Below are 21,868 nucleotides of genomic sequence, written 5' to 3' on the forward strand. Positions count from 1 at the left end.
GTTAAATGTGCGTCTGAGATACACATTTTTTTTTTTTGCATCAGGAGTGAATGCCTAATAGCCTCATTCACATGCATTTGCATATGAAGAGCGCTATTAGATTCACTCCGCATTGGACGCGGGTTGAATATGCGCTAATCCCCTTATTGCATTAGGGGATTGCTTAGCGCCTATTCTACCCGCGTCTGACTGCAAGTTAACAATGCGCTTGGCTCAGCGCACCATATTGCATCGGTCCCTTGGATATCACCTGCAAAAGGCTAACCCTTCCATGACATTGATTATAAAATTGTTGAACAGAATTGGAAAAGGACTGATCTCTGCAGCACACTACTGGTAACTCCCCCTTTCTTCAAAGTAAACTCCAATTACTACTACCCTTTGTTGCCTCCCACTCAACTAGTTTCTAATCCAAGAATAAACAAATCTAGGGTGTTCAGTTTGTTTATAAATTACACTGGTAAACAAAGTTTTTGTTTCCTTCAGGCTTTTGTGTTCCAAGTAGATTTTTTGATCTTGATCACAGATATTACTTCAAAATTTGTACATCACGTAAGATTTTTGAGAAACAGCCAATTTTGTTTTACAATAATTGTGAAATTTTAAAACATAATCTCGCGTACATATATTTTCTTGCTGGACAGTAGATTTTATGATTTTTAAAATTCTTGTCGTATTTTTGATGGCCATAAGTAACATAACATGTAACAGAGACTAACTTTTTAAAAAATACACTCTGCCTGATCATGCCAGAACTTGCTCGGGCAAGCCCCAGCTCGGCTGCAAGATTCCAACTGGTTTCCATGCTTAAGTGACACCAAGATAAAAGAAGGTGTTTTCTTTGGCTCACAAATTCGAGCTGTGATGAAGGACAGCCACTTTGATGGTCTTCTGCAAGGTACAGAACGTGTTGCGTGGACAGCCTTCAAGAATGTCGTTTGTAACTTTCTAGGCAACTATAAGGCAGTAGACTATGTCGAACAGGTTGAAAATCTGCTTCAGGCATAGAAATTGATGAAGTGCAACACGTCATTGAAGATCCATTTTCTTCATTTCCACTTGGACTTCTTCCCAGACAACCTTGGTGCTGTTAGTGACGAACATGGTGAAAGGTTTCATCAAAATATTGTCAAAATGGAGAAACCGTATCAAGGCAAGTAGAACTCCTTATTGCTGGGTGACTATTGTTGGACTCTCATCCGCGAAGCGTCAGACAGTGATTACAAACGAAAATCTGCAGCAAAACACTTTTAGTTTTGTTTTCTGGTGCCAACATTGCCATTATAGCTTATGCCACCACAGACACGTAACAATGCTTAATGTATAGCGCACTTTTCTGGCAAACAGTACGTGATACAGACATAATAAATGCATATTTGTGTTCAGCTTGTTAAAATCTACTTGTTTCACCGAAGGTTGTGGAGGAAACAAAATGTTCTCAGAAATTTGTTTACCAGTGTTTCCTATGAGGAGTGGTATCAAAGACCTTACTGAACTCCGAGTACACGACATCTAGCACTTTTTCACTCAATGTACAATTAAACTCTGGAATTTGTTGCCAGAGGATGTGGTTAGTGCAGTTAGTATAGCTGTGTTTAAAAAAGGATTGGATAAGTTCAAGTCCATTACCTGCTATTAATTAAGTTGACTTAGATAATAACCACCGCTATTACTAGCAACTGTAACATGGAATAGACTTAGTTTTTGGGTACTTGCCAGGTTCTTATGGCCTGGATTGGCCACTGTTGGAAACAGGATGCTGGGCTTGATGGACCCTTGGTCTGACCCAGTATGATATGTTCTTATGTTCTTACTGCCTCCTGATCTAACTCTGGTCATCCACTGAAAGAAATGGATTAGATTCATCCGGCAAACTCTACTCCTGGCAAAACCATCCTGCTTCAGATCCTGTAACCTTCTGCATTCTAGAAGCTGCACTATTCTCAGCTTTAGCAGTGGTCCATTAATTACTCACCACCAAGATCAGATTAACCAGATTCCTCCTTCCACCTTTTTGAGGAGAAACCACATCTGCCTGTCTCCAGTCCTTTGGAACCACCTCTGACCCTAAATAAGTGTTGAACAGGTTAAACAGCAGAGCTGCCAGAACTTTTCTAAATTCCTTTAATTTCATTTTATTTTTTATTTATATTTGGCTTTTCAGGCATTTTCAAAGTGGATTATATTCAGGTACTGTAGATATTTCCCTCAACACAGAGGGTTTACAAACTAAGGGGGTCATTCACTAAGCCATGATATTTATTTCCCAAAGGAAAAGTTCCTCGGGAGTCACAAAGCCGTGGTGAATGACCCTGCAGCTTTGGGAATCCTGCAGTATTTCTCCCTCGTGGAAAATACCATGTCCCATAGTATTATCTTGTGGGGGGAAAAGTACCACAGCAACAAAAGCCCCACTAACACAATGCGTGATGGCGGCCCCGGGACTCTGGGTGTAACTATGTTCAGGTTAGTTTGTGCGTGTTCTTCTGGATAATTTTCAAAGTAAATTTATGCACATAAATTTGCTTTGAAAACTGGAGTAACTTATGTGTTTTGGCACTACATATTTTAATTGTTATAAAATTACTCTTAATGTGTCCAATGCAGGCTCTTTATCACTGGTGTAAATACCCTTCAGATGCAGTATGGCACAAGGCAGATACAGAGTGAGCGGGTGTTGCCATCCTTCACTACTTACAAAGCCAAATGGAGAGAAAACTACCTAAACAACAGTTTACGACCTCTAAATACAAAGAAATTACGTTTTTGGGTACTTTTCTGGGCAGCAGTGGTAATTTTCAAAATAAAAAAAGTACCAGGTCAGGTCTAGTGGCAACCTCTACCTTCCCAATGGGGAAAAGGAAAGAAGTTCAAAAAGATTCAGAGTTGATAATAATGTGACAGAAAATCATCTCTGGCTACGAAGCCACTAAAAGCTAGCATACAGTAGTTTAGGACAATGTTTCCCAACCAGTGCGCCTTCAGACCTGATCAGATATGCCACAGAAAAGTCATCACTGCCTGATGCTCAGATCCAGACCAGCACCTGGGCGCTTCTTTCTGCACCTCTCAACAATAAGAGTCATCGGCAAACAGGCCGGCTCCAGGGACATGCAGGAAATGTCTTCCTCTGTTGGTTGCAGCATTTCCCCCTCCTTCCCTGGTGGCAAAGGGGTTTCCCTCTGGCAGATGACAGCATGAGGTTTAGGCTTCTGGTGGATTTGCATCCACTCCACCTGTACTGATGTCATCAAGCTCCTTGAGGACTGGGTAAATAGCATAAAGGATTTTCTTCAAAACCCCTCCCCCACAGGCAGGGCTGGTGGCCATCTTTAGGCCATGTAACTATGTTTTTCTCAAAATCCCAAATGTTGTAAAATAGCTGTTTCTAAATCCAAAACATCACTTTTCACACGCTTCTTTATGAGCATATGTGTAATCATGCATGCCTCCTCTCCCTTGCTACAGCATGAGCACGAGAGTGTGATAATTAATGAGCACTTTATGGGCTGCACTTTATGCAACATATGGCACACCCTCCTCATCTCCCTCTTAAGCTTCCTCCTTTGGATCCTTCCAGTGCCATACTGAGTGAATGTCACACTTCGGGGAATGTGAGACCTTGGACCGTTGCTAGATTGACACAGCTGGGGCATGAAAACATGGGCCAAGCCCTAGTAGGCAGCAGTGGACATGCCACAAGGCAAGATCTTCTGCCTGACCAGCCACCTCCCCCTTGGGTTGGGCTTGTAAGTTCTGGCAGCCACCAGGATTTCTCAGGTAGGGTACAAGGAAGGCAAAGATCAAGCAAGGTTGGGGACCAGGCAGAGATTGAGGCAGGAAGAGACCAAGCAAGGTCATTGTCCAGTCAGAGGTCAAGGCAAGCAGAGATCAAGCAAGGTCAGTGTCCAGGCAGAAATCAAGCAAGGTCAGAAGACAATCCAAGTCAGCAAAAGAAGAACAGTCCAAGGAAAGGCTGGAGGGCAAGGTAAAGCGAAACAGAGCAGAAGAACAAGGCAAAACAGAGCAGGAGAATAAGACAAGAAAGGAACACAGTAAGGCAAGGCTGGGAAAAGGCAGGAACACAGCAAAGCCAGGTGGGAACAGTAGCAACATAGTACAAATGACTAACACAGGAGGACCTGTAGCTGAGGCACTGGCTGGTAGTAGGGGGCTTCCTTATATACCTAGACAGGATGTGATGTCAGCCAGCAACCCAGGAAGTCCTAGTAGCAGGGCCTATAAGAGGAGCCCCTGGTTGCAGGAAGTGCTATACACAGTCCTTGGATGCTGCATGGAGTGGGAGACTATGCCAGAAGTGCTTGGAGGAAGGGGTGTTACAGTATCCCCCATCTTAAGCTTTCCTCCTGGGCCTCCACTTCTAAGTTTGTGGGGAAAACGGTGATGGAGTCTCCAGACCAGCTTGGAAGCATGGGCATTGGTTGCAGGCTCCCAGGATATCTCCTCAGGTGAATACTCTTTCCACTGTATAAGATAATGGAGTTGTCCCTGCACAAGCAAGGTATCCAGGATGTCTTTAACCTTAAACTCAGTGTCTGGGTCAGAAGCTATTGTGGTGGGTGTTGGAGGGTTTTGTGTCTCCCAGTTGACGATCAAAGGCTTTAAAAGGGACACATGGAACAAATTGTATAATCGTAGCGAAGGTGGCAATTTCCACTAGTATATGATTGGTCCAAGTTGTCAAAGGATAGGATATAGTCCGATGACTTGAGATGCAAACTTGGAAAAGGATAATCTCAAGCGGATATTCCTAGTGTTTAACCACACCTTATCTCTGGGTAAGAACTGGAGGGCTGGACAGTGCTTCTTGTCTGCACTCCTTTCAATATCAGTTCTCGGGTCATCCTTCAGATTTCAGTCATGTCTAGAGGCACTTGTTCCACTGCTGGGATCTGTGTGGTCACCTGTATCAGCAAAGGCATTTTGGGATGTCTTCCGTAGATGAGATTTATTTAAAATATTTTTAGGCCACTCAGGAGCAGAAGGCAACAAGAGCAGCTCTTGGGAGTGTGCTCAGGATGGTGAACCGGAACCGCCATGGTCAGGCAAGACAGCGTCTGACCGTGGTGCTCCAGATTCTTGCCATGAGGCAACACCCATCCTGAGCAGACTCCTAAGTCTGAGTTTGCTGGTGTCCCTACTTCCCTGGGGGTGGGGTTTCATTAATGGTTTGTTCCCTAATTTTTCCCTCCCTTGTCCGACCTATAGTTGTTATGCCATAACTTACTGGCGCAATATTTATTGTAAACTGATACGATGTGCAAACGGCTATCGGTATATAGAAGCTAATAAATAAAAAAAATTTTTTTTTGTAAAAGGTTTTACATGTGAACTAAAACTTTTAAAAGTTAAAATAAAAATGCTTAAAATTTGTAATACTAAGAATAGTCAACCTTTTCAAACTTTAAAAGGAATTTAAAAACTCATTTATTTAAATGTGCTTTTGGAGATTAAAATAAGGAAGGTGAGCAAATGTATTCGCATGATACTGGAAGCCGTTTGACTATCATTTTGCTGTACTTTTTAGCATAGATTTGGAATACCGGTATATAAATTGAAATAAATAAAAATAAAATCTGTGTGATCCTATGTGCTGATGGTTTCCATGAGATCAATAATCAAAGGTAAATATTTAAATGGCTAACTTGGGAGTGATCCCTTTAAATGGCTTTGGATATTACCTTATGGCTTTTCTGGTGTGCGAATTGCCATGATGGAGGTTCACACACTTTCCTTTCATGCTTAAGAGGTAGAGCAGAATGGGTGTTCTTCTTCAAGCACTTCCCTCAGGTTCCCCCTCTCCACAATCTGTCATTCTGCATAGCTGGGCCCAGAATAGGAATGTGGTTATAGAGGGTTGCAAACGACAACGGAGAGATTATACACAGCAAGGGAGAGTTTTCACCTTACTCTGCAACTTTGGAGGAAATTACCTCATGTAAGTGTCACAGCTTCAGCTAATCCTGGGAGTCTGGCCTACATCTTTTTCAGGCTAGCATTCCAGGCCCTGCTCCCTGTGTGTTGCTGGTGACCATGAGGTTGAGAGTGAAAAAAGAGAGTACATCTGGGAAAGGCGGGTAGGGAAAACAGATAAGCATCAGAAGGAAGACCAGGTAGGGTTCATTCAGTGCTTTAACTCATGGAAGAGGTTAGAGGGAATTAGATTTTTGTGTAGTGGTGAAGGGGTCAAGCAGAGGTATTAAGGACAGAAGGGAGAGCATGGGACAGCAGACCAGGGATATGGGACCACACTTAGGGGTTGTAGGTCCACTAGTGAGATGGTGGAAATCAGGAACACTGGCAATTATAAGTGGTGAAGGCTAGGGAGTCAGACACATGCTCAAGAGGTATTAGAGGAGAAGGAGGAGTATTGTCCTTTTTCACTTGAACCCAGTCCTCCTGCATTCCCATCCAACAGCAGTTTTAATGTGCTCGTGTGTAAGGGTATTAGTAAAAGTGAATAAAGTACAGTCAATGTCCCCTGAGTGACATATGTGACAACACATGAATGCTACAGTTTGGTTTCCATAAAGGAACGGTATACAGTCTACCTATCTCCTGCCTCACGAGGGCTAGCCTTAATGCAAAGGGCTAATTATACAGCAGATGGCTGACATGAAGAAATCCCTTCAAAGAGTAAAAAAAACAATAGCTGTAAAAAACCTACCGTTACAAAGTCCACTAGTACCATACTCAAAAGACAAGCTATGCAGCATTTGGAGCTTTTGTTGACCTGTTACAGCAGCTGCTGTTGTGATATACACACCTAAAGCTCTGCCAGTTATGGCTAAAATCAAGGAAGAGCCAAGTTATTTATTTTGCACATTTGTAACCCATTAATCCACAGACCAGAAGGAAGGCAATCCTCACAGCAAGGCTCACAGCTGGAGGTTGATGTGAAGGTTATTTGCCAGCATCCCTTTCATATTCTTACATTTCTTGGAGACAAGAGGCTTCGGAAGGGCCATGAGCACACACTTGGAGAGAACACAAGGAGAGCTGTATGTGGAGGGACATTGTTCAAGGAGACAGTGCTAGGACACACCTACTCCCAACATGAGTTTGTAATTGCTGATACAGAGACTTAAAGTTTGCTGGTGTGGTCCACATAGCTTTCTCACCAAATGAACCCTGTGGTGGCAAGTGTTAAGCACCAAACACGCTTAAAGGTGCTTCTCCCCGAACACAAGGACATCATACCAAATTTAGTAAAAACAAATATCAATTTTTTATTGCATATCAATAAACAAGGCAGGTACAGAGTCACAGCAGTTCTCTCTGTCTAGATGCTCAGGAGAAGCACTACTCTGTCTCTCCTTGGATATCAGTGAGTGCTGCCTTTTATAGGTAAAACATACAATAATGCCCAAGTTGCATGAACCTATGGGAATATCACTTACACAGTTTCTCATGTTAAAACAAGATACATTAAACCTATATTACCCTGACCCTCGTCCCAAATTGGGGCCTACTTGCCTAATGTTCACATCAATCTTCTGTTAGTCCTTTGTCCTGTCGGGTTTTCACCCTCAGAGGGGTTGCCAAGACTCTGGTTTCACTTTTGCCACTGTAGTTGAAACGTTAGCCAGTGAGATTCTGACCTTTTCCTTCTGCTTTTCTGTGACCCCATGACCCTCCATCATGTTTTTGACAGCTTCTGCTGCTGTCCAGATGTCTCCTGTAATTTCTCCAAATTAGAGTCAATAGGGCATTTAAGGTTCCCATGGCCAGAACTGCAAGCAGGCCAAGGCAGCAGAGGATTCTGGGTGAGTCATAGTTTCCATGTTGGTCTCAGACTCAGGCACACATAGCACAAGCAAAGTGGCAAAGAAGAGGGATAGAGTTAGCATCCAACCAAGCCAACAACCACTATCCACCCATTCATACTTGATACAGGTGCTCTTATTTCTCACACTGAATTTGCATGAAATCAACAAGCAGGCAATGGGCCATAGAGTGGAAATCCATTTTCTGCAATAGCATATGTAAAATTAAGAACAGCTGATTGCCTGGGTGGAGGGGAACCCAGACATAGAGGAGCAAATGTATGACATCACTGCACAGCCATCGAGGTCACACAGGTAAGATTGCACAATAACGTGAGCAACCCTGTACATGCATTACAATGCTTTAGATTTTAATTGGTTGTGCGCATAACATTTAAGCGCATAAACCCTGCCCACTTACCCACATAAATATATGCACATTACATGCGTTTGCAGGGATAAAAGGAAGGAGGCAGCTGCTTCTCTTTCCATCACTACCATGTTTGAAAGATGCCCAGGCCAGACAAGGAAGCCTAACTTCATCCTCAGGGAGGTTGACCTCCTAGTCAAGGAAGTAATGAAGGTGCAGAACATCCTCTATGGACCAGAGTCTAAGAAAGTGATCTATTAGAAGGAGCAAATATGTGAAAAAAATCTGCCATAAGATTAGTGCTGTTTTTAAGAACAGCCACAATGAGGCTGAGCTAAGCCACATATGGAGGGACCTGCGCTGCCTTGTTAGGTAGAAGCAGGTCTGGATGTGGGCTGAGGTGGCAGCATATACTATGTATGACTATACCAGGACCTCCTATTATATTGATCCAGGGCATATGTGCACACAGAGAAGAGCCTGAGTCACCCCTTGGCTCCAGAGCAACAGATCTGGTGTGTAGGGTAATACACTATAAGGCAGGTAGATCTATTTGCTGTAAGTGTACCATGATACTATAGTAGCACCTATGGTCTGCACATAGCTTCCTTTATAGATGGTTTGGATTCCTAGTTCTAAGCAAGTACATGGTTTATATGTTGTTGCCTCCATATCTGTATGGCTACATGGCTTACTGCTGTCCACTTTGCTCTTATCTCCGGCCCCAAGTAAATGGACAGTTTATAGGGTCATTACCAATTCCACCCTGTTATTTGAATGTGAGAGCCGGGCTTGCAAGTCACATCAAGAGCCAGTAAGCAACCTTTTTCAAGAGTGTACGCTGATAGCTGTTGCCTTTGCAGCTAGGCAGGCTCAGCAACAGCTTGTGTTTCCAGGGAATATATCGCTGGAAGAGGTACAAGTTAGAGACTTTCACTGGAGTATCAGGAAGTGGTCAAAGAGGGCTTGGGGAGTGGTACTGTTTGTTAACATTGAAACTCAAGAGGAACATACACACCTATTATGCGAATCTAAAACATGCACCATTTTCAGCGTTGCAGGGGGTCAGCATGCAGAATTGCCAGGACCCAGTCGCCTACAAAGGGCATGCCGGCACATCCATCAGCTGCTTGACACCTTCAAGAAGGACACAGAGGATTTGGGATCCATGGGGAAAGAGATGTGGTAGCTTTCTGCAATGGAGAAAGAGGAGGAGCAGGAGGAACCAGAGGAGGAGAAGGATGAGGAAGAACAGCTAGCTTGGCCCTTTTCACTACCAAGTGATCCAGCAGGTAGGCAGCTGGAGAACAACTCCTCAGCAGAGGAGGAAGCTGCTCAGGAAGATGAGCAGGTACAGGCCAGATCAGCAGAGCGGCTCCTCACAGAGCTGAATGCCCAGGTCCTGGAGGAAGTGGGAGCACCTTGCCCACAAATCCATGGCCTCCAGGTAGCTATCCAGGAGAAAGGTGAGCAATGAGGGCAGAAATATGTGGCCTTCGCCAGGCCAGGGAAGGGAGTGTGGAGGGAGCTGCTAGACTATAAGCTACGCTGGCAACTGCAGCCACTGCTAGCTCCGCAGTATGCAAAGTGGCACCATATCCAGCTCCCAGCATCCAGTCCTGCCATCCCATTACCACCACAGCCATCCATCCAAATGGTTGCTTCATCACCTGCCAAACCCTCCTGCAGCCATCTTCCTAAGCTGCCAGGTCCTGGCCCTCTGAGGGTAGTATGAGCAGTGAGGAATCTGCTGCAGACCAGCTCTCAACTAGGGCAGGCCAAGGCTCCTGCACGTGGCCCACCCAAGCCAAAAAGAGGCCCAAAGAGGCATTAATAGTTATATGTACAGCATATTTATAATCCTATCATTGAAGGAGGAGGAATAGCCTAGTGGTTAGAGCAGTGGGCTACAAGCCAGGAGAGCAGGGTTCAAGTCCCACTGTTGCTCCTTGTGACCTTGGGCAAGTCACTCCATTGCCTCAGGTACAAACTTAAATTGTAAGCCCTCTGGGGATAGGGACATGCCTACAGTACCTGAATGTAAACCAATGTGATATCTCAGATCAAATGTCAGTATGTAAAAATAAATATACTTTCACTAGTGAAAATATTGTTGTAGAGAGTGTTTTTTCCTCTATAGCCTGCCTTTGACTGTGGCGATGTAGCACCTGCAGTTCCTCCTGACTGAACTTTTGTTCCTCCTCCTCATCTGTTTTTTTATCGAGTCCCTCTGGAGGAGGCATGTGTCTGGTTTTGGATAAATTATGTAGCATACAGCAGGCTAGGAAGATCTCACAGGTGGGTGGTAGAGAAAGCATCCCCCTGATCTGTTCAGACAGCAGAAGCATGTTTTGAGTAGGCCGAAGATTCTCTCAATGACTGCTCTGATCAGCTGTTGGGCCCAGTTGTATCGCACCTCCGCCGTGCTCTGAGAAGTGGCCACAGGTTTTGAGTGCATAGCCTCTGTCGCCTGTAAGGATTAGGGGATTAGGCTGGGACTGAGCTGTCCTCCTGGGCGGGCAGACAAGCTAGAGATGAGGGAGACACACAGAAGAGGTTAGTTGGAATGTGATGTTAGCCAGAGATGCATTCCTATGTAGAAGCCAGCCCCCGGTAATGCAGCCTTCCTGAAAATGGTCATGAATTCCTGACTGCGAGAAGATGTAGATATCGTGAGTGGATTCAGGATTAGGCTCTTAGCATCACAGGCTGTGACTTCGCTCAAACCAACCAGTCGTCTACATACAGGTGAACTAGGACTCCCTCCTTGCGCAGGAACGCCGCCATGATCACCATAACCTTGGTGAAGGTACATGCAGCCATCGCTAGACCGAAAGGAAGAGCTTGAAACTGGAAATGTTGACCCCGCACCTTGAACTGGAGATACTGCTGGTGATCCTGGCGGATCGGGATGTGGAGATACGCCTCGGTGAGGTCTAAAGATGCAAGAAACTTCCCTTTGCGCTCAGCGGCCACCACCATCTTCAAGGTCTCCATGTGAAAACAAGGGACTTGAAGACACCGGTTCACCTTCTGCAAAATCCAGAATTGGACGAAAAGTGCCCTCTTACTCAGGAACCACAAAATACACCGAATACCGTCCCTGGCCCTGTTCCGCTAGGGAACTGGAACAATGGCCTTGAGGTCGAAAATCCATTGTAGGGTCCTCTGCACTGCCTCGCATTTGGCCCACGAAGCTACACGAGTCTCCACAAAGGCCTCCCGCACTGAGCGTGAAAACTCGAGAGCATAACCATTCCAGACCACTTTCAAGACCCAGCAGTCTGAGGTAATCCTTGCCCACTCTGCATAAAAGCTCGACAATCTGCCTCCGACAGCTTCTCCGACGGAATGGGTACCCTGGCTTCATTGGGAGGGTTTTCAATGTCCAGCGCCCTGCCTGGGCGGCGACCTCCACGAAAGGACTGCTGACGCCCTGGGGCCGGGCTGGACCCCAAAAGAGCTGAAGACCTACCAGTGCGAAATCAACGAGATTCCTGAAAACGAGCTTGAGGGGGAAAAACCTTCCCTGAAGGCTTCCTTTCCTCTGGAAGCTGGTTGCCCTTGGACTCCCCAAGTAATTTTACCAATTGGTCCAGGTCCTCCCTGAAGAGAAGCTTTCCCTTAAAGGGGAGGTTACAAAGCTGAGACTTGGAAGACAAATCTGCTGACCAATTCCGCAACCAGAGGAGTCTACGAGCCGTGACAGCGGATACCATACTACTCGCCGAGGTCCGAACCAAATCATACAAGGCGTCTGCGACATAAGCAACACCTGCCTCCAATCGCGCAGCCTGCAAGGACCCACCACCGTCAGCACTCGGAGCTGCGGACGCCTCCTGGAATCAACAAAAGCAAGCTCACTGCATGAGGCTGGCACAAATAGCCGCCCAGAGACTCAGAGCGGAGACCTTGAAGACTCGCTTAAGCTGAATCTCCAGCTTGTGGTCCTGTATGTCCTTCAGTGTAACTGCCCCGGCCACGGGAATGGTGGACTTCTTAGTCACGGCAGATACCGCCGCGTCCACCTTCGGCACCTTCAGAAGATCCAAAACATCTTGCGATAGGGGGTAAATCTTCGCCATCGCTCTACCCATTTTCAAGCCCACATCTGGTGAGTCCCACTCCCAGGTCACCAGCTTGCAGACCTTCTTTGACAATGGGAAGGAAGTCGTTGGTCCCCGAATCCCATCCAGGACCGAGTTACCTCCTTCGCTGTCAGACTCTTCTTGCGACACCTTGATCCCCAGGACCTCCAAGATCTGGGAGATGAGAGGTCGGAGCTCTTCACTTTTAAACAAGCGCACCACGCTGGGATCATCGCCCTCAGAAGGTGGCAGCTCATCCGAGTCCGGGTCATCCTGGTTCCCATCGCCCATGTCATGGGTGAGCCCCGGATCGTGATCCACACCGGAGACAGTGGTATCTCCGAGTGGGGATGGCAGCCTATCCTCGACTCGGGTTCCCTGCCGAACCCCTGAAGATTGCTGAAGGTCCGAGGGCTCCATGGACACCCGGCTTGGGTGGAGGCTCCGCCAGAACATCCGGCCGTGCTGCTCTCTTCAGAATTGCCTGCTTCCTAGCCAGGAAAGCCTGGTGCAGCAGCAGCACAAACTCTGGGCAGAACTCCTTGAGTCCTCCCCAAAGGAGTAAATCTGCTCCACTGGGGATAGAATGGGAGGGGCTTCCTCCTCCCGCGACCTCTGTGGTGAGCCACCCTCCCCCGCTGACGGGGACCTCGGCCCGGAGGAACAGAGCCCTTGTCTGCCAGATTTCTCCATCGAAGAAGTTCCCTCCTGCCCTGTGATACAGGCAGAACAGAGGGAATTAGAATCTAGGGCCTGTCCTGTCGTGCCACACGTGCGGCAGGTCCCCATTTTGGCTTGGGGTGCCATAGTCCGGACCGTGTAGCCAAGCGGTCGTCAACGACAGAGAAAAAATTGGGCCGGGAAACCTTCGCACAGCTGCAGGAGCTACAAATAAAAAACTCACTGCAGGCGCGAAACTCCTCAGTCAAGGGCCATCGGCGCTACAAAACGCAGCCTACCACAAGGCCTCCCCCCCTTCCGCAGTCCTACCCGGACCGTCGGCGAGACCCCCGGGTGTCTAGCTCCCCACTTCAACTGGCCTGCCGGCGAAAACGGCATGGCCCGTCCCTAGACCAGACTCCGCCTAGCTTGAAGAGGATTTTTTTTTTTTTAAAGAAAAAAACTTTACACAGCTACTCTGGAGTCTAAGGGAAACCAAGTAAAGGGAACTGCTTCTGTGGTTGAGGGAACTAGGAGCCACTGGACCGTTGCAGACGAGATTCAGGCAGGGGTGTCCACCCCTCTGGTCGCTCGGCTTCCATTGAGGGATGGCCCACGAAGGTGCCTAACACCTCAGGGAGGTGTATAGCTATATACTAACTAGCCTAACCTAATATGAATAAACTTTCCCTAATGCTTTTTTTTTTTTTTTTTAACTAACAGACTGCAGGATTGCACCTCTACCATCTGCTGGAGTTAGAGAAATACTGAGGGACTTGCAGGAGGCACTCTCGGTTATGTAGCAGTGCCCAAAATTTTTGTTTTCTGACTCCATCTGCTGGTAGGAATGCACAACCCACTGGTCTGGACTGATATGGGTATATTCAGGAATTGAAGGTTATACAGTGCGTTGGGCTGAGTGCTTTGTATTGCATCAGCCCCAAAGTGGGCTACACCATAGGTGGGAAGCAGCAGCAGTGGAGAGGAGCTCTGGCAGCTACATGATGCAGCCAGGGTAACTAACTGAGCTGGCTGCCCAAATCACACTGACTTCTTCCTGCTCCTGCAGTTGCATATAGACGGAACTGGTACATTGTGACAGGTTCATGTGTTTCTCAGCCCCCTCTCCCTTTGTTTTTAAATTTGGAAGAGAGAGTGGTGAGGCTTTCAGTGTTTTCTTAGTCCATCTTTTGGCCATGAGTCTACTTCCCATCTGCATTTACCAGCCCGTAGAGACTGGTGTGCCATGCAACATTTTAGTTAATGCAACATTTCAAGGCTCGGGCTTGAAAAGATTGTGAAATACTGGTTTACAGCCTGTGCATGGAGCCCTAGTAGCCACTTGCACAATAACGAATCCCCGGAAGCTACTACAGTTCCCTCCACCCCGCCCCTAACAACACTCGGGGAAACTCCAGCTCCTCCAAACTTAAGGGCAACGCCGACGTGGTTTACAGAGCTGCCAAGGGGCATGGCGTTCTCTGTGACGTCAATAAGCACGAAGAAGATAAATGCCATGAACGCAGGCAATCAGACTTCATTCACATCTAACTCTAGCTGCACTTCAAGAGCAGCGCACAGACATAGAACCAGCAGCCCAGAGTACGGCGCTTCCCAGCGAGATGTGTGTGCGGTCCGGCAAGCAGCGGGCGGTGCTATCCCTTCCCAGTGGCAGCAGCATGGAGCTGGAGCCTGACTGTGGGTCGTGCCTGACTCCGCTACACCTCCCTGCCAGGAGCCAGCTGCCCGAAATCTTCACCTTCGACCCGGAGTCGGTGGCGGCGCCCAAGCCCCGGTGGCGGAGCAGGAGGGCCACGGGCAGCGGCCGGAGCAGAAAGCCCCGGAGGGTGCTGTACCCGGCTGGAGTGGTCCGCCAAAAGCCACGGCCCCTCGAGGGCAGCGCAGCCAAGCGCTGGCTCCTCTATCTCTGCCTTATTGTCTTGGCACAGATCTGTACAGAGGAGCCCGAGGAGGCACTGCCGCTCCCTGCCAGCCTTCACCGGCCCCTCAGCGAGAAGCCAGTGCTCCAGGAGGTCAAGCTGCAGCAGAGAATGCCGGAGGCCACCTGTAACCTTACCTGCTACCGGATGCCCAGCGTCCTGCACGCAGTCGCTCTCAGCCTGTGAGATTGCCAGTACTACGAACTTGAGCCTTTGGGACTGTGGCACAGTGCTGAACCGGACTGACACCCGATGAAGGAGGGACATTCGGTTTTCATGTTGCAATGTGATGGAACGCTGATCCGGAGCGCTGTGCAACCTGCACAGCAAGTGCATCTCTGTAATCGCTGCTCGATACTTAATTTCCGCTCCATAAGACGCACATAGGGTTTAGAGGGGGAAAATTAAAAACAAAACAAAACATGGTGTGCTAAACCGGCTCCGTTCCCGGGCATCCGTGCGTCTTATGGAGCGTCCGTTTCAGGCTAGATGTGCATCCAATGTTTTTTTTGTCCCCGTTTCGTTTTCGGGTCTGGGGAGGGCCATTTTGGGTCACTTTCCGGATCGAAAAACTTTTATCGTGCTGTGAAAAAACAAGCTCCCCAAGACTTGTCAAATGTCCCTGGTGGTCCAGCGAGGGTCCCAGAAGCGATCTCCAGCTCTTGGGCTGTGGGCTGCCAGCAATCAAAATGGCGGCGCCATTTTGGTTTCTGGCAGCCGAATGACCGAGAGGGGGGAGATCGCTCCCAGGACCCCCGCTGGACCACCAGGACTTTTGGCAAGTCTTGGGGGGTCAGGAGGGTGGGGGGAATTGTAGTTACTTTATTATTATTTTTTATATTCGCTCCATAAGACGTCTTATGGAGCGAAAAACTTGTATACGTGTGGTTATCAAACCTCCAGAACCAGAACGCTGCGGCTGTGAGAAGCCTGTGTATACTTTTGTTGAAGTATTAGCCTGAAGTCTCAGTCTATTGAATGTATCTTATGGACACTTTACTTGAATATTTTTTAAATATATTTATCTATTTAAATGTTTAACTTTATTTGAGAATTATTTTATGACACGTGAAATGTGCAACTGATAAATTGGTATATTTATATGTTTAATTTTATTTGAGAACTATTTTATGACACATGAAATGTGCAACTGATAAATTGGCATATTTACGTGTTTAATTTTATTTGAGAACTATTTTATGACACATGAAATGTGCAACTGAATAAATTGATATTTAATATTAACTCTTTGTATTGCCTTGTGTATTTTATTTTTAGTTGTCTCTTTAGAGCCTGTGAAAGTGAAGGTTTTTCTAAATGAATGCAAGTTTTTTTTAATGCTAGGACTTGATATATAGTAAGAAATGTCATATGCACATTAAATATTAGCACAATAATTATTGTTTGTAATATCACCAGTAATCTTAATTCGAGTTATATTGAAAAGACAAACTTTTTAGACAGAAATAAGATGCCTTTCTTTGAGCAGTATATAAATAATATGAATGTAATTTTTTAAATTTTATTTAAAGAAAATATGCCCAAAGCCAGGCTCCAGAGTCTAAAATGAAAAGTTTGCAGTATACACAAATTGCTTTATTCTTCCATTTGGAATTTTAAAGATGTGATCCACTTCTTTCAGGAAATGTAACACTTAAGTTAGGCTATCAAAATGTGACACGTCTTTAAGTCTACTACCTTTTATAAAAAAAAAAAAAAAAGTCCTTAGCTAAAATGTTTGCTGTAGGATTATTCCAGTTTGCAGTTCTTATACAATAAAAAGTAATATAATTCACGTCTGCAAGTGGTGAGTGAGATCACTTACCAAAGGGCCTGTCCCCAGCAATACAAATATTTTATTTTTAGACTTAGGGCCTGATTTTCTATCCTCGCGCGGCTCTATGAATTGCGCAGTACTGGAGGGCGGGCCTGCGAAAGCCGGCAGCGATCGCACCACTGCGGTGCAATCGCTCCCAGCTTTTGCAAACCAATAGCGCCACCGTGAAAGGTGGTGCTATTGGGCGCATTACTGGCGCCGATAAGGGCCCTTAGCTTTTCGCCGTCTGTGACATCTTCGTGGCGTCTGCCCCATTGCTGCCCCTACTCCTTCCCTTCTGGTGCAGATGCTGCCCAGAACCCGCCCTGATCTAGGTATCGCACGCGAAAAGTCCCTTTTCGTGTGCGATCCCTTTAGAAAATGACCCCCTTAGTGACTACCTCTCCCCAACTATCAGGCCGATACAGTACAGTGCGCTTCGGTGGAGCGCACTGTTAACCCGTGTTTGTACGCTCTAGCTTTACCTCTTAAAAACCGTGAAAGGTGGTGCTATTGGGTGCGTTACTGGCGCCGATAAGGGCCCTTAGCTTTTCGCCGTCTGTGACGTCTTTGCAGCCGATACAGTACAGTGCGTTGACAGCCGCCGCTCCTGTCCAAAAAGAGGCGCGGGCCCTAATTGCATAGGCCACCCTCCAGAATCGTGCGCCAAGCAGAGTGGCCTGTGTGTGCGCTGGGAGAGCGGACGCTCTCCCGCGACTTTTACTGTTATCAGCCCGTATGAATTAAGATGGATTGTTGGGAAAGGTTTGTATTTTTGCTTATGCTACCAAAATCTGTAATATAGTAGATATCCAGAAACGTATGGAAAGCATGAGGAGGAATGGTCGAAGGTCTGGCAGCTGAGATTTAATACTAAAAAATGCAGAGTTATGCATTTAGGATACAAAATCCCAAGAAAATTTCTTCTAAGCACAAAGGAAGAGTGGGATGTGGAGGTAATTGTATCTGATGATCTTGAGGTGGCCAAATAGGTGCATAAAGTGACAATAAAAGCCAGAAGAATGCTTGGCTGCATAGGGAGAGGAATAGTCAGAAAAAGGGAGGAGATATTGCCCCTGGATAGGTCCCTATTGTGACCTCACTTCGAATTCTGTGTACATTTCTAGAGACTGCACCTTCAATAGGATATGAACAGAATGGAATCAGTCCAGAAGGTTGTTGTTGTTTAAAATGGTCAGTGGTGCCCAATCTAAAGCACAGGGGGATAGATTTTAAGAGAAAAGGCAAGATAGGGGAGATATGATAGAGACATTCAGATATCTTAAAAGATTTTCATGCACAGAAGATAAGCATCTTTCAATAGAAAGGAGGCTGTAGAATGCAAGATTATGCAATAAGGTTGAAAGGGGGTAGACTTGTCTAATCTTAGGAAATATTTCTGTACAGAGAGGGTGGTAGATGTGAGGAACAGCCTCAGTGGAAGTGGTGGAGACAAAAACAGTATTTGAATTTACGAAAGCATGGGATAAATACAGGGGATCTCTAAGGCAATGATTGGAATAATAATGCTAAATTAATTGGACAGTTGGGCAGACTAGATGAGCCATAGGTAGGGTCCTTTGTTTTCAGTTTAAACTGATTTTTGCCCATTAATTCCCAGATTTTCTAACAGTGACAATCAGTTTAAACTGATATTCACCCTAAATTTAGGATGATTAAAAAACTGCGCCAAAGCTGCAGATACATTTCAAATCCCACACCCCACCAGTGAAAGTGCTTGCCCTCCAGTACTGCCCATGCTGTGTTTCAATACCTGTCTCCTACATAAGAACATAAGAAATTGCCATATGCTATCATATCGAGGGTCCATCAAGTCCAGCATCATGTTTCCAACAGTGGTGAAGCCAGGTTACAAGTACCTGGCAAGTACCCAAACATTAAATACATCTCATGCTGCTAATGTCAGTAATAGCAGTGGCTATTCCCAAAGTCAACTTGTTTAATAGCAGTTTATGGACTTCTCCTCCAGGGACTTATCCAAATCTTTTTTAAACCCAGCCAAACTAACTGCCCTAACCACATCCTCTGGAATGAATTCTGGAGATGAATTGTCGCGGCACAAGACAGCAGCCAACGTGCCTACCGTCTGGTGCCCCAAATGCATTTGAAGCAGGCCCTGTCCACCAGAAGCACTTCCTGGCCCTGGACAAAAGCAAAAGTGGAGTATTGAAGAGTAAGCAGGCTGCTGAAGGAGAGAGGAAAAGCCTGGAGCCACCACCACTAAGGATGAATGCTGTTGCAGTGTGGGGGAGTGGGAGGAAAGGGAGATTCTCAGAAGGGTAGGAGTGGGGGGAAAGGGAATGCTAGGCAGGGGATGAAGGTAGAGATGAGGATGCTAATGAGCAGATGGGTGGAAGAATCCGCTTAATATTGTTTTATGGTCCTGGCTTCTGTCCAACAAAATAAACTCTGATATTTACCCAGAAAAATTAGTCTTTTTTTTTTCAAATGATTTTCTCCTGTTTTTCTTCATGTCATAATAAACCTTGATAAATTCGCAAGAAGAATAAAGAACACTAAAAACTGAAAATGAGGGTCCCTAGCCAAATGGTCTTTTTCTTCTATCATGTTTCTATGATAAAACCCTGTTAAAGTTTTAAAAAATGCTTCTTCATCGTTAAAGAACCTTTGCGTCATTAAAAGAATGTTATTGTCGAGAGTTACCGTGGAGGCACCCAGGATTGCCACTGACTGCACTGTCAGGCCACACAGGGACCTATTTGAAGGTACGGAGTGGGTGGGAGTCCTTTAGAGGAAGTGGTAGCATGGGGGTGGGGGTTGAGGGTGCTGAGAAGGAAGGGGGAGAGGGCTGGAGGGCAGCGCCAGTATATGCAAGGTTTTTACATCTAGTGCCCTCTGAAGGGTGGGTCCTGGCCTAACAGGGATTGTAATAGTAGTAATGGTGGGGTGGAAATTGCACCCAGAGGCCCACTGTGCAGTCCTTTTTTTTTTGACAGGGTCGCCACTTATCTTTTGAAGATATCTGGGTAAGTAGCAGGCCACAGATGGCCAGATAACTTTAGGCCTGCTCTGAAGCCGGATATACCTGATATTAGGCTAGGTTAGCCAGATAACTCAACCCCTCCTCAGAACACCCCTTTGTTTATCCAGCTAAATTATAGCTGCACAACTATTTATCCAGTTATAATTTAGCTGCATAAGTAGCTGAAAATGCCAAATTAGCCATTTAGATGGATAATGTTTGAGTTATCCATTTAAATGGCTTTTGAATATGGACCTCTCTAAGACCTCTTCAAATTATACAAAATTCTGCAGCTCAGCTATTAACAAGTGCTCATATTCACAAACACATTATCCTAGTTCTTAAAATATTACATTGGTTACCAGTGCACTTGTGAATACAAAACAGCAGTCATTCTACATAACCTTAATAATGTCTCCTCACCATGCATCAGTACAGTGTTGTGAAGTCACATTCCAATTTGTACTCTCCATTCTTCTACCCAATGTTTACTTGATGTTCCTTCTCCTAAGTTTGCTCATTTTGACACATGAACACTCATTCTCCATCTCTGGTCCCACAATATAGAATTTACTATCTTCCAATATACACCTTACAAAAGATACCAAAACATTTAAAAAGCTTTTGAAAATCCACTTATTTAATGATGCTTTTTTTTTCTGTTATTTAACTTCTGTTTAATATCTTTGCCGAGGGCCTTTAAAGACTTTATCAGATATGTCCAGACAGTTGTCTCTGAGATATATCCTTCAAGCAGTCTTGTTAGTATTGCTAGTTTCTATTTTATCGTGTGTTTTTTCCATCAATAAGTAGGCTGAATTAGCCATGCTTTAAGGGTGATGTCATCAAGTGGCACCAAGCAGAGCTGTCTCTTAACTTTAGAGCTTTAGCCCTACTGGGTATGCGCGGCATTTCCCATGTAAATGATTGTACCAGAAGGCTCCTCAGTTCTTTTTTGTTTGTGCAGAGCATGGACGGTGGAATCTGTTTTTCATCAATTCCTGTTCTCAGAAAATTAAAATTTGCTTACGCGAACCCCAAACAGCACTTTTCAGTGCTCATCATGGCTCAGAAGAAATCTTCTGGGTTCAAATATTATAGCTGTGGCCATATCATGTCTATCACAAATGGCCACATCTACTGTTTCCTCTGCCTGGGCCCAGACCTCGATCAGGCGAACTGCCGTGACTGTGGACAGATGTCACCAAGGGTTCAGCGGCAGAGAGCTGAAAACATAGCAAGACTAAGAGTAGAGGATGCTCCAACATTGGAATGCTTGTCAGCCTCCACAAACTCTTCGGATGACCAGGAAAATCAAGGTAGACTAACTAAATCTTCCCTAGGTCAGTTACAGCACTCCCACTCTCAGAAGCACAAGCCAGTCTTTGCTGGAGAGGCTAGAATGAAGCCGAGGCAATCGGGACGCCAAAAGAGTCAACGACTCACAAGTCAAAAGTCCCCACTGAGCATATGACTCCACTACAATGCATGTACCCCCGGCACATCCTCCACTGAAAATGACCAGCATACATCAAAACTGATGCATTTCACACACAAGCTGTTACTGCATGTGTCATGAACAATACACCATGAACCAAAAACAGTGCAAGAAGTGTCGAAGACAATGCACAAGATGTCAACAACTGTGCACAAGGCACACAGAGCACCGAAGACAGCACATAATACATCGAAAACGATGCACCAGCAGTCAAAGACAGAGCAAGAGCACTCCAAAACGGTGCCTCAGGGATCAAAATCGAAACCAATGCTTATGACACAATCGGCACCAAAAACTGCACTTCCCACAATGCAGATGCCTAAAAAGAAGGCACTTAAGCCAGATGGAGATCCTTTTCCACCAAAAAAGAGAAAACAGCATCACAAAGAAGAAGCAACATATGCATCTTTCAAGGCTCTCAAAACTGCTAAAAAGGATAAACAACCTATACCATCTCTTGAAAGATTTTTCTCCACATGCCTTGGGATCTTCAAATGATGGAAGCCATCTAGAGTACCTAGACCTAACATCCCCTGGGAATGATCTAGAATGCCAAATTCCACATGATATACTGGTTGCGGCAATCCCTTCTACAAGGTTACCAAGGTATATCTAATCCTCATATGAAATGGCAATTCAGGTACCATCAGGGAGCCTATGGTAGCAGATACTACAACTCCAGATGCCTCAGCCAATATGCTCCAT

The 21,868-nt window shown here is 45.8% G+C and overlaps 1 long non-coding RNA gene across 1 annotated transcript in view; it reads left to right on the top strand.

Moving 5' to 3' along the window:
• Positions 1–4,315: 4,315 nt before the first annotated feature.
• LOC115097416 overlaps positions 4,316–21,868 on the top strand; it is an 88,375-nt gene continuing 70,822 nt past the window's right edge. The window contains exon 1 of the long non-coding RNA XR_003858274.1: positions 4,316–4,469. This is a non-coding gene — a long non-coding RNA (uncharacterized LOC115097416). The remainder of the gene's footprint in view (positions 4,470–21,868) is intronic.

The sequence above is a fragment of the Rhinatrema bivittatum genome, chromosome 8 (assembly GCF_901001135.1).
Source record: "Rhinatrema bivittatum chromosome 8, aRhiBiv1.1, whole genome shotgun sequence".
Taxonomy (NCBI): Eukaryota; Metazoa; Chordata; class Amphibia; order Gymnophiona; family Rhinatrematidae; genus Rhinatrema; species Rhinatrema bivittatum.